The sequence below is a fragment of the Sinocyclocheilus grahami genome, unplaced genomic scaffold, assembly GCF_001515645.1.
Source record: "Sinocyclocheilus grahami isolate Dianchi unplaced genomic scaffold, SAMN03320097.WGS_v1.1 scaffold37.1, whole genome shotgun sequence".
Taxonomy (NCBI): domain Eukaryota; kingdom Metazoa; phylum Chordata; class Actinopteri; order Cypriniformes; family Cyprinidae; genus Sinocyclocheilus; species Sinocyclocheilus grahami.
This window is the reverse complement of record NW_015505216.1, coordinates 2,509,147-2,518,280: the sequence shown is the minus strand read 5'-3', so window position 1 is coordinate 2,518,280 and position 9,134 is coordinate 2,509,147. Positions and strand designations below refer to the sequence as shown.

The window sequence follows — 9,134 nt, the reverse complement described above, 5'->3', positions numbered from 1 at the left end:
TATAAATATATAAGGTAAAAGTAAGCTCTCTAGAGATTGTCTCTATAATATAATTTACTGCTTTATGTTTTTTTCTATTCTTTCATGTATAGGTTGCACCTTTTCAAAAAATATATAAAAAATTTACCCTTTTTAGAATAATTTTAGAACATTTTTAGAAAGCAATCATTAACAGATTATAATAAATGACAAAATAACCATAAAAAATTAAACATCATAAAACGAAATAAACCAACAAAATATAAAATGTGAATTTTAAAATTACAAATTAAAATTCATTGTAATTAAAAACCATGCTCTTCACAGAACAAATGTAATTGTCAATTCATTATAATCTTAATTACTTTAAATTTTTGACTAATATACATGTGTATGTATGTATATATATATATATATATATATATATATATATATATATATATATATATATATATATATATACATACACACATAAAGACAGCTAAATGTTTACATCAAAACTGTAAGCTGGACTGATTCCGTTATTATTGTTTGATTGATTTAGTTATATTGATTTAGTTATATTAAAGTTACTTCATGGATTTATTTATATTAAAATCGGCATGAAAGGGAAGTTGCGATCGCCTTTTCTTGTAACATATATTTGAATGAAACGGCTTCTCGCATGAGGAAAAAAAATAGAGCGGGTTGATTTTGTACATCATGAATTGATTGGATTAAAAGAAAAAAAAATTTGAGTTCATTGTTACATCAAATAGTGTTTTGACTTAATTACAAACAGTTCATGCTGTGAACAAGATTCTGGATCTGTTAAAAAAACTGAATTTGCACATACTGTCCAGAACACATCTAACTGTCACATGCACTCTCTGTAAAGGGACTGTATCGCCAACCATTCCAAAACACTGGTCCCACTTAGTCAACATTATCTTACTCGGTTAGCTTTGAGAGCATTATTTGTATTTAATTCAGCTGCGACTGACAGTGACATCTGCGGCGTTGGAGTTGCAATCTCCAAAGCAAACTCCGCTACGGTGCTTGCGGGGTTAGAATGGGCCATACCACTAGGTAATCGCTAGCCACGCGGTTAATGACTCACACAAGCTGCTGATTCAAGGTGAAGCTGTTAATGCCTTTTGTGTGCTTTCCAAGAGATACAATCGCAACAACTGTGCAATCTTTGCTTTGCTAAATTGAAATAAAACAGCACTCAAGGACAATGGCTGTAAGGACATCGGTTTTCTAATTTCAGCCTTATCTGCAAGTTCCAGTCACTTATTTAACACACTGTTGAGGCCCCCGGATGCTCACTGAAACCTCCATTTTCTCCTTTCTGAACATTTGCTTCAGATTTTAATTACTTGTCAATTTCAAGCTGTCCCAAGGCTTAACGCTTGCTGTCAGCTTCTAGTCAGTCCCTCCCAACACACCAATGCGTTGCTGCCAAAATGTATTGTGTTTTCGGGATAAGAAGAGTAAAAGAGAACCTCAAAAACCGACCTAGCCTTGAATCTCCATGTCATTTTATCGAAGGCCCTCGAGCATTCAGGTATAGTAAAAACCTTTGTTTGCTACAAGACATATCCAGCTGCTAATGTGCGTTGAAGCGCAAGGGACATTGCCACAGGCTTACAACATCTCCATCAATTTAAAATCAAAAGGCTGCCGTCTCAATGTGTAAACAAGAAACATCTATCAAAAGTACATACTTCATATCACAACGAATCAAAGCCCAATATGCCACTTCAGTCCAACAGCCTCTCAAGGGTGTTCAGGACCACGGACAGCCCCTCCTTCCCTATTCAACCTCTGCCGCCTCACTTCTAGGATACTGGCATATGAATAAAAATAGGGTCCTTCCAGTCTCATCTAGTCATGTCACATTCCTGCATCATACCAAGAGGTCTATTGTATAGAAACACGTTTTCATGTATAATATCAGCTATGCGTAAGTGCAGGCACAGAACTGGTATCCTATGAATAAAGTTGCATGTCTACAATTAATTTGATGCATATAACAAACTCAGCCTTGCCTTAAATTAATCTGGATATATAACAAACTCAGTTTTGATAAACTATACAAAAAAACACTATAAATATATTCTGGGTAGTGACTGATTACATGCAATCTGGATTGCGTAACCAGATATCAAAATTTATGTACTCTTAATTTGAGTATATTACATTTTAAAATTCTCAATCAGATTACAGTTACATTTTTATATATTACAAGATTACATATTATTCACACAGTGGCAATGAACTATTCATAATTTATTGATTCTCCCTAATTTTTTGTTTTTTATCAACTCACAAACCCACTGCAGTTCTTACATTAAGCCCAGTTTAGGAAACCCCGGGGTAATGTAATGTTTAATATATCTATCTATCTATCTATCTATCTATCTATCTATCTATCTATCTATCTATCTGTCTGTCTGTCTGTCTATCTATCTAGATATATATCTAGCTATCTATCTGCACCACAGCTGAAATGGACACAGTATAAAATTAAAAAAAAACAAAAAAACATTTTCAATAATAATGAAACTATAGTCACAAACTGATTGCTATCAGTGTCTGCTTCACCTATGTAAATCTTTTATTTTATTCTCCTCTGTATTTTACTGGACCACGGTGCTCGTCTCTCAGAATGATCGGCTCTGAGCTGTCCTTATCCATTATCAACACACACTCAGTGGTGCTGTAAAAGCCGTCTACCTCACATATCACCAACAACTGCACTTGTGTTTTATGAGTCTATGTATTAAGTGAGCACATTGGGCAGCTACATAATTGATCATTCATTATGCCTTATGAGTGAGTGCTGCAGGCATAAAGGATGCTTTTTATAAAGCCAGATAATATGATATTAATATGAGCGTTGCTTTTCCAACACTGCACAAACAGACGTGCCGTCTTTTCACCCTCATCTTGCCATCTCCCTCTATGTCTGTCTATCTGTATGTCTATCCATCTCTCTCTCTCTCTCTCTCTCTCTCTCTCTCTCTTTCTTTCTCTGTATCCGCGGCACGATTGCTCTCTCCTCCACAAAGAGCCTGGCTCAGACACCTTGCATACAAAACAGCTGACTCAATCTTCAAGCTGCACAATCAAGATAAGAGAGATGGAGAGAGAGAGAGAAGGGGACAAACGTACGCCTCTAACAAATGATGTTTTAGTTTTTGAACTCGTCGTTGAATGTTAGGTTATGCTTAGGCACAGCTCTTGAGTAAATCCTCCTGATGAAAGTCAAGAATGATTTGTCTTGTTTTTTTACCAAATGATTAAAGCGAGGGTGGAGATTCTCAATATGTCTGTAGTTTATAGTGCAATTCAGTCATTCAGTCATCTATACACATGCTGTACAACTACTGTATATATTCTACTGAATGATCTCTCAGCAATGACACATACTGCACAGGCACTAAAATCCGAAATAATAATATTAATAATGTTCATGTTTATTCTGATCCAAGGTTTTCAATCAGGGGTCCCTGAAAGTACTCTACTGGGTCCTTCGGTGAGATATTTTAAGAAACATATAAAATGTACATTTTCTAACTGATGATCTGTTAAGCATTATATAATGTAATTTTTTTTCTTCATGACAGTTATTATACAATTACCAAGAAAATATAGCTCTCCTCCACAAAGAGCCTGGCTCAGACACCTTGCATACAAAACAGCTGACTCAATCTTCAAGCTGCACAATCAAGATAAGAGAGATGGAGAGAGAGAGAGAAGGGGACAAACGTACGCCTCTAACAAATGATGTTTTAGTTTTTGAACTCGTCGTTGAATGTTAGGTTATGCTTAGGCACAGCTCTTGAGTAAATCCTCCTGATGAAAGTCAAGAATGATTTGTCTTGTTTTTTTACCAAATGATTAAAGCGAGGGTGGAGATTCTCAATATGTCTGTAGTTTATAGTGCAATTCAGTCATTCAGTCATCTATACACATGCTGTACAACTACTGTATATATTCTACTGAATGATCTCTCAGCAATGACACATACTGCACAGGCACTAAAATCCGAAATAATAATATTAATAATGTTCATGTTTATTCTGATCCAAGGTTTTCAATCAGGGGTCCCTGAAAGTACTCTACTGGGTCCTTCGGTGAGATATTTTAAGAAACATATAAAATGTACATTTTCTAACTGATGATCTGTTAAGCATTATATAATGTAATTTTTTTTCTTCATGACAGTTATTATACAATTACCAAGAAAATATAGCTTTTTTTGTGCTGGGTGGTCCCTGTGGTTGGCTCAGAGTCTGGATAGAGGGTCCTGTGGTCTATAAAAGCTGAAAATGCCTGCTTCAGATGTATAACATTCATTATTTTAGGCTTCAACAATACTTTTCGACCGGATATTGTCAAAACAAAACTGCTGTAAGTGCAAAATGATTTAGTTCCTTCACACTTTGTAAATATATATACAAATGCTTTCATTTATTTTAAAAAAGGTTTGTTCTGCCAAAGAGCATGTTTGTCCTGCCAAATGTATTTGTGTGTTTTGAGGGGGATAGGTGCTTTACTTACAAGCTAAGACACCGTCACTCCATTTGCTGATCCAGTTCTTACTGGAATACACTGTTTAGTAGCATGACGGACGAAGCTCTTTTCTTACGATGTGAACTGCGTTACTCAGATGACCGAATACTCTTAGTATCTTTTGGAGGGTGAGTCTCAAAGTTTAACTGTACAGTTATGTCACTCAAGGTGAGGAAAATCAATTGCATATCCAATTGGATGCACAGATTTCACAGTTTAAAGCATGCAGCACTTACATTTCACAGATAACTGGGCATTTGCACTGACTCCAAGTCCTGTTAAACGAAGCAGGTTAGGTCATTTTTCATGTCTTCTCTTTTAAAGCTTTTTAACTTACTAAAGCTGGTCCATATATTCATGAAATCTTTGAAAAGACATACTCCACAGTATGTCTACGTCACACACTCAATCTTAACTCAATTATTATGTCTCTGAATAATTTATTAGACTTCCAGAGTCAAATGATTTCTTAATTTAGCAATCCTAACGTGCAGTCCTCAGAGAGACGCTCATGCACTGATTTCATTCAACACACAGCTGGTAATAAACGAACTGCATTTTTATATGCAGTAAGCAGCACACGTTCATTGTTGAAATAGACTGGAAAACTTTCAGAGCTCTGTCGGCGTAAACGGACACCGTAAGCTATTATAAGCGTATTTGCCATGCACAGATCGCACTCACGAGACTGAAAGGGGCGATCAGTTGTATTTTACGGCTGAAGGCGAACTCTAGCGGCAAACCAAACCTGTCTGCTGTCCAGGGTCCTGAAACGTTTGGCGACATTCTGGAGATGTTAGCAAAAGCACGAGAAATTAGAGCCTGTAACATCTCTAAGTGAGACGCTTTGGAGTTCAACAAGCCCTAAACTAGCAGGCATTAAGTGTTAACTTGCTGAATGTAGCTTAGAATTCCATATATTACCGCACAAATGCACCACGTCAGTATTTGTCAAATAATTCCACGCAGAATGTCAAATGATTCCAAAAGAAACGCGCTCACAACTCGCGTGTACGCCGACATATACTCACGCCTTAGTGCAAAACGAAGCGAATTTATGTTCATTTAGAGTCCGTGTAGGTTTCACTGTCAAACTCAACACATTAGAGCATGCATTTATAAGTTAGACAAGTCACGCCGAGGCATTTGTTGCAAATACGCGGATGTACAAAAGCCACATGGATAACTTACATGTCTCTGACTACACTTGCGCTCCTTTCATTTCTTGTCCGACAAAACCAACATTAGAAGCGACGTAGATGCGACATTCCAAAGCATTTCTCACTTACCTCTTTCGCAGAGCAAAGCAAGAGTCTCTCCGTAACCAAACCGGGGTCCCTATGTCACCATGTACCCCCTTGACATTTTCTAAGAGGCAGTAGATATCGGACGAGGGTTAAAAAAAAAATCACGCGCGCACACACACACACAAGGTTCCTCTTGGCCTCGGAATACAAAGAGCTGCAGCTCCTCACTGCGTCAAGCGCGATCCTCAAAGATCCATTAAAGAGCGAGTGATTAATTCAAGGCAGAGCCTTTATGTATTCCGCACAGACAGAGACATGGCAGAGTAGTTTTGTCTGTCATAACGCGAGCGACAGCACCTTATAACTATTTCTAGTCATTTATTAGTTGAGTTGAGGAGCGGGACTAGAGCACTGCTCATCCACAAGTCCACTTGGGGCAAGGTTAAATCTCATAATAAGATTGTAAGTTACTGCGAGGCTATAAATAGTGCTGGGTTCGACACTAAAGAGGGCTGTGTGCCACGTGAGAGAACTGTTTAGTTCAAAAATGAGATGTTTAAACATCATCATCACTGTATGCAGTAAGCATCTAAACTTGCGAGTTATTTGCGAATTTGTAAATCTACTTATAGCAGCGCGGGGAGAGCTGTGTAGAATAAAAGCTTTGGCAAACAATGCCAATTATATTCACGCTGCTGGTCGAGGGATGGATATTTAGCTTATTGAATTCCTTAGCAAAGTTAAAGCTACAACAATACCTGTTGTGCAGGCTACTGGGAACCCATTTTTAAAATTCCGGAACCGGATTATTTTTTACAGACAATCGGTTCGCGATTCCCAAACGGAGCACCCTACTAAAATATGCACTGTTTTTCAACGGCGCTTCTACTAAATAAATCTACAGAGATACAGCGCGACAAGCACCGCTCAATTTCAGAACGATTGACTCAGAATAAGGGCTGCTTCTTTATAGTTAATCAGAAACAGCGCGGTGCAATCGCCAAACGAATGACTCTTGGGAGACGGTCTTGTCCAATTATCGAATGAACGACATATGAGCTGCTTCTTTTGGTGATTCAAAAACGCCTATGACTCAATCCGGGCAGTTATTGAATTAATCTGACTCAGTTACTGAATCTAAACGGTAGGCTATTACTTCCGTCATGAATTGTTATGTTGTACTTAAGGCTCGAGTCACTTGTGTCACCAATGCACCTACTGACTGGTTAATATCGCAACGTTTAGTTAAAAATAGATACGCTTTATGAAAGAATGAGCACATTGTAAGATAGGACCAGTTGTTTTAGAACTTCAAGAAACGTAATTTAAATGGTTCAAACCCACATCTTTCCATTAAATGTATTTCTATTATATCCTATTGTTCTAACAAATCTCAATGATCTCATAATTTGGCAAGATTTTAGTTTTTCCTACTGAATTACTACAAGAATCATTAATGGAACCATTGTTGAAATAGAATTAAGAGGAATCACTAAATTGTCATCCAATGTCCACACATACAGGCAGAATTCTCAAAATATAATTTTACTGTTTCTTGCTGGAATCATACAGGGAGGGGGTAAAAAAAAAAAGCGGAAAGAAAGAGAAACTAGGCTGGCATCATTGCATATTGACTTCCTGAACTCTTGGGAACAGCACCTATCCACCACATCCTCCAAATGCACTCAGTCACAATTTAAGGTTGGTAAACCTTTTGAGGTATGAATGACAGCCATTCTTCATACTTTGTAACCTTGACTCTCTGGAGGCAGTACTTGAAGAAGGGGGCAGGAGGGAGCTGTGGGCTGGCACAGGATGGATGCATTGTGGAGGCTGAAGTTCCCCAGCTCTCTGCAGCACTCATAAAGAAGCACTGAGTGGGCATCCATCTGTAGAGAGGTGCTGGTGATCTGGTGCATTACCCACAGAGGGGCCGGGCTTTTGTGTGTGTGTGTGTGTGTGTGTGTGTGTGTGTGTGTGTGTGTGTGTATGTATGTATGTGTGCGTGTGTGTGTGTGTGTGTGTGTGCCTGCTGAGGATCACCGGTCCGCACAGCTGCAGGGCTGGCTGCTCATTAGAGTGGGCAGGCTGATGTGACGTGGTGAGGTTAAATGCTTGCTATTCCTGTTGTAGCTAGCAGTCAATCGGAGGTAAGACAATGGGTGCAAATTGATCTCTCTGTAAGTTTTATGCAACACTGCAAATGTTGCAAAGTCTATGTTTACCATAAATTAAGAAGTGTCTTGAGTCCGTGTGTGTGTGTGTGTGTGTGTGCCTGCTGAGGATCACCGGTCCGCACAGCTGCAGGGCTGGCTGCTCATTAGAGTGGGCAGGCTGATGTGACGTGGTGAGGTTAAATGCTTGCTATTCCTGTTGTAGATAGCAGTCAATCGGAGGTAAGACAATGGGTGCAAATTGATCTCTCTGTAAATTTTATGCAACACTGCAAATGTTGCAAAGTCTATGTTTACCATAAATTAAGAAGTGTCTTGAGTCACACACAATTTTCGCCTTATTTAAATGGATATTTGCTTTTACAAACCAAAACAGCTGAAGCTATGTTTATGTTAGGAGGGTTATCAGACCTGTAATTTGTATCTGTGCTAATGAATTCCAGTTGATTAATAATGAAAGGGAGCTTTACAGCTAAATGCCTTCTGGTCTGCATGCTAAGTGTAAGTGTAGGTTAATTGGATATTGTTAAGTGCAAGTAAAACTTGCCAATGAGCAAGACTGGATTGAAATACCATACACTGGTGCGATGAGAATCATATTTAATGATTCTGGTCCTAGTCCTGGTTCCTTTTAATGATTTCAGTATCTTAACTGTACTAAAAGAATCATTACTGGAAAATGAAGGAATGCAGGAATTTTCAATAAATATTTTTTTTTATAAAGTGGCTGCACAGACTTCTTAATTACTCTTTTTAAAGCCAACATCCATTACAATAATTGGTCTTAAAGGATTACTTTACCCCTAAATGAAAATTTACTCATGCTCAGGCCAAGATGCGGATGAGTTTGTTTCTTTGTCAAAACAGATTTGGAGAAATTTAGCATTACATGACTTACTCACCAAGGGATCCTCTGCAGTAAATGGGTGCCGTCAGAATGAGAGTCCAAACAGCTCATAAAAACATCATAATAATCCACAAGGAATCCACACGACTCCAGTCCATCATTTAACATCTTGTGAAGTGAAAAGCTGCATGTTTGTAAGAAACAAATCCATCATTAAGATGTTTCAACTTTAAATCTTAGCTTCTGGCCAAAATATAAGTGCGTAATCCATAACACTTTTTCCAGTGAAAAAATCCATCCCCTGTTGTTCTCTCACATCAAAAT

At 38.0% G+C, this 9,134-nt stretch overlaps 1 protein-coding gene across 1 annotated transcript in view; it reads right to left on the bottom strand.

Annotated features, from left to right (window-relative positions):
* Positions 1-6,173, bottom strand: part of elfn1a (extracellular leucine-rich repeat and fibronectin type III domain containing 1a) — a 112,547-nt gene extending 106,374 nt beyond the window's left edge. Inside the window, exon 1 of the mRNA XM_016267330.1 lies at positions 5,832-6,173. The gene's annotated coding sequence lies outside the window, so the exon portion shown is untranslated. The remainder of the gene's footprint in view (positions 1-5,831) is intronic.
* Between the last annotated feature and the right edge of the window lie 2,961 nt (positions 6,174-9,134).